This window comes from Nuphar pumila, chromosome 3, assembly GCF_984573655.1.
Source record: "Nuphar pumila chromosome 3, dmNupPumi1.hap1.1, whole genome shotgun sequence".
Taxonomy (NCBI): Eukaryota; Viridiplantae; Streptophyta; class Magnoliopsida; order Nymphaeales; family Nymphaeaceae; genus Nuphar; species Nuphar pumila.
Genome location: NC_143251.1, coordinates 114,776,805 through 114,780,344, shown reverse-complemented (window position 1 = coordinate 114,780,344; position 3,540 = coordinate 114,776,805).

Here is a 3,540-nt window from a genome sequence, read left to right as displayed (position 1 = left end):
TATGAAGATAAGTTCGAATAAGACTCAGAAAAATAGGGTTTTTGGGACCCGTGCACTCCGTTTCGATAGAGGCAGTCCAAAGGAGAGTTATGTGCAACTCGCACTTCTTTCCAACGAATATGAAATCACTAGATTAAGATCAAAGGTGTATGTTCCACGGACTCGGGACTGAGATAGATAAACTAGTCTATGACAAACTTTCAGACTCCATGGACAGTTTGTTCAAAAGGTTTTTTGACCTATCATACAGTGGAGTTTGCGAAAACCACCAACTGAGAAAACGTAGGTCAGATGCAGACCTTTCCAACAAATTAAGATTTGGATTTTTCTGAGTTTTCTATGAGTCCTACGAATTTTTGAATTCTAGAAATTGTATGTGATATTATCAAATGAATTAAATTTCTACCTATTCAACAATAGTAAAAAGACTGATATTTTTTAGACACTTAAACGAGGATTCAGCTAGGACTCTAAACACAGAAGTTTTATATCTAGGTTCTAGATTTCCACAGAATCAAACAAATCAATTTTTCATGTAGGGAATCTCAAGATAATTAGAAAATACTGAACGCTTCCAAGTATGTTCTGAACCAAACAGGTCACAGTGAACTCCTGTAAGTCTAAGACCTTATCAACACTTTTCAGGGATACAGAAGTCTGATTCACACAATGTACTTAACTACAAAGTTGTAGATAATCATCTTAGTTTTTTGGAAAGTTAAAGAACGCTAGAAACTGACCAGTATCGAGGCCGATACCATCATTTCTTCAAAGTTTTTCCTAACAACTCGTAATAGAAAATCTCATTTCTTAGTAGAAAACGAATTTCAAACTTTCACGATAATGCAAAAATTATTTTGAGTAGCAAAGTCAATTCAAAACATAAAAACCTCTAAACATGCATTCAAAATCAACAACTAACTTGTTACAACTTATAAGCAATATGCAATGAAAGAAACAAAACACATATGATAAAAATAACAACATAATTAACTCAAATGAAACAGTGAATATGATATCCGGATGAAGGTAGCAATGGATGTTGCTAGGAGGCAGCCGACACCGAAAAGAAGTCTCTCAAACCACAACTTGAACCAATAGCCAACACAAACCAAGAATGTTGCTCAACCCACACGATCGGTCTAGACAAGACCACCTTCACACCCAAGAAGAAAGGATTTCTTCTACACTCAAATGATTTTCTCTCCACCGAATTTTCATCCACACACAAAGACCAATTTTTCAAAATGAGAAGCAGCCCTCTCTTCCTTGGTCGACCTCCACCTCATAAAGGCCTTGGAGCTTGGGGAAGAGACACCATAAAGATGGTATGACCTTCCCAAGCTATGCTCCAAAACTGAGTTTGACTTGGGCTATTTTTGGCCATAGGCATTAAGAGGTCCAACAACCATATTGACTTGGAATAATCAAGGCTGGATTTTGAATGAAGGCCAAGATGGTCCACTCCAAATGGCGCCAACTAGGGCCCCCTTGGAAATGGATCTTGATTCAGATCCAAAACATGCAACGAATTGGATCCTGCACAAAAATACATTAGAAGAATACAATTACAAAAAATAAAAAAAACTACTCACGTTTTCCATACACCCTCTAGTGCCACAAAAGAATCCTACAGAGCACCAGAACTATTCAGATCTGTAGAATTCGGCTCCTAAAAGAAATAAAAATAAAAACAAAGTTAATGTGATTATGTAACATGACAAAATTGAATCGAAACATAAAATTACAATCTCTGAGACAGATACAAAATATCTCAGATATTGCAGCACGATATTAAAAATGGATATGGGTACACAGAGATCCAATTGGACCCAGATGGTCCTGCTCGATTAGATCTACCATGGATTGCATCCTGGATCGGATTTTGGGAATTGGATTTGGATCCAATTCATCTTCAAAGCTCGGATCTTCAGGATGCTCTGCATCACTAAGTCTGTTGCACATTGCCTCTCTTCCCTATACTTTTTTAATAGACGCCTTTCGCACAACCACATATATTATCAATCATCTTCCAACATTAGTGCTTGATCGCAAGTCACCGTATGAGCTTCTTTTTCAAAAACCCATTGATTATCATCATCTCCATATTTTTTGTGCTTGTTGCTATCCTCTTATGACCCCTTATCATATCTATAAATTTCAACCCAAGACCAAACCATGTATTTTTCTTGATTATGCCTCTCGCTATAAGGGTTATCTCTGCTTTAATCCCCCCACCAACTGTACATATATTTCTTGTCGTGTTTACTTTGACGAGTCTCACTTTGGTTTTGGATGTCAATATGATTGTCCTCTCATAACCGACCTGCCTGAGTGGGGTCTTCCTCAACCCATTGACTTACCTCCTCCAGACCCTCCTCACCTGAATTCTCCTATTCCTACAACCCCTCTTGTTCTTCTCGATCAAAATAACCTAAGTTCACCTGATTCGATTGTTCCCACCTCTCATGTGGTCCTCCTTTATGTTGCATTAGACTCCCCTTGGCTCTCACCCTCACCCTCTATTGTCCCATCTTCTCCTACTGACGATGCTCCTATTAGCCAACCAACTGACCATAGCCCATGATTACCTGCTCTATGACCAACTCCTTAAGCCTTCAGCATTTTCCACTTCCCTCTATCATATTTTCCTTGTTTGCTTCAGCTTTGTTTTACTAGCACCCGAACCAACTACCTTTAAACAAGCTAACCTTGACCTTAAATGGTGCATGACTATGCATGATGAGTTTCACACTCGCTAACTCAATCATACATGGCATCTCGTTCCACCTCAACCCTACTATAATGTCATTGGGTGCAAATGAGTTTTTCGTATCAAGTGGCACACCAATGGCTTAGTGGCTTGCTATAAGGCTCGTCTGGTCGCTAAGGGTTTTCATCAGGAAGAAGGCATCATTTTTTTTGAAACTTTTAGTCTCGTTGTTAAACCCACCACTATTCGGGTGTTTTTGCACTTGCGGTTTCATTGTACTACCAATTCATAAATTGGATTTTAATAATGCCTTCTTAAATGGTTTATTATCTGAAGATATTTACATGGCCCAACCTCAAGGTTTTGAAGACTCCTCTTACTCTCATCATGTGTGCAAATTGGATTGGGCTTTGTATGGACTCAAACAGGCCCTGCACGCTTGGTACCAATGTCTCAGCTTTTATCTTCAGTCTCATAGTTTTCTTATTTCCCACTTTGATGCCTCTTTATTTATTTTTTTAGATAAAGGCCTGATTCACTATTTATTGGTTTTATGTTGATGATATTATCATCATCGGGAGTTTTGCTCTTGCCATAAAATAGTTGATTCAGTGCTTAGGTTTTGCCTTCTCCATTAAAGATCTTGGACGTCTAAATTACTTTTTGGGTATTGAGGTTCATTATGCCTCCTCCGGTTTTCATCTCTATCAACGCATCTATGCTCTTACTTTACTTCAACAAGCTTCTATGGACAATGCAAAGCCTATCTTTACCCCACTGAGCTCCACTACCAAGTTATCAAAAGATGATACTCTTCTCTTTCATGA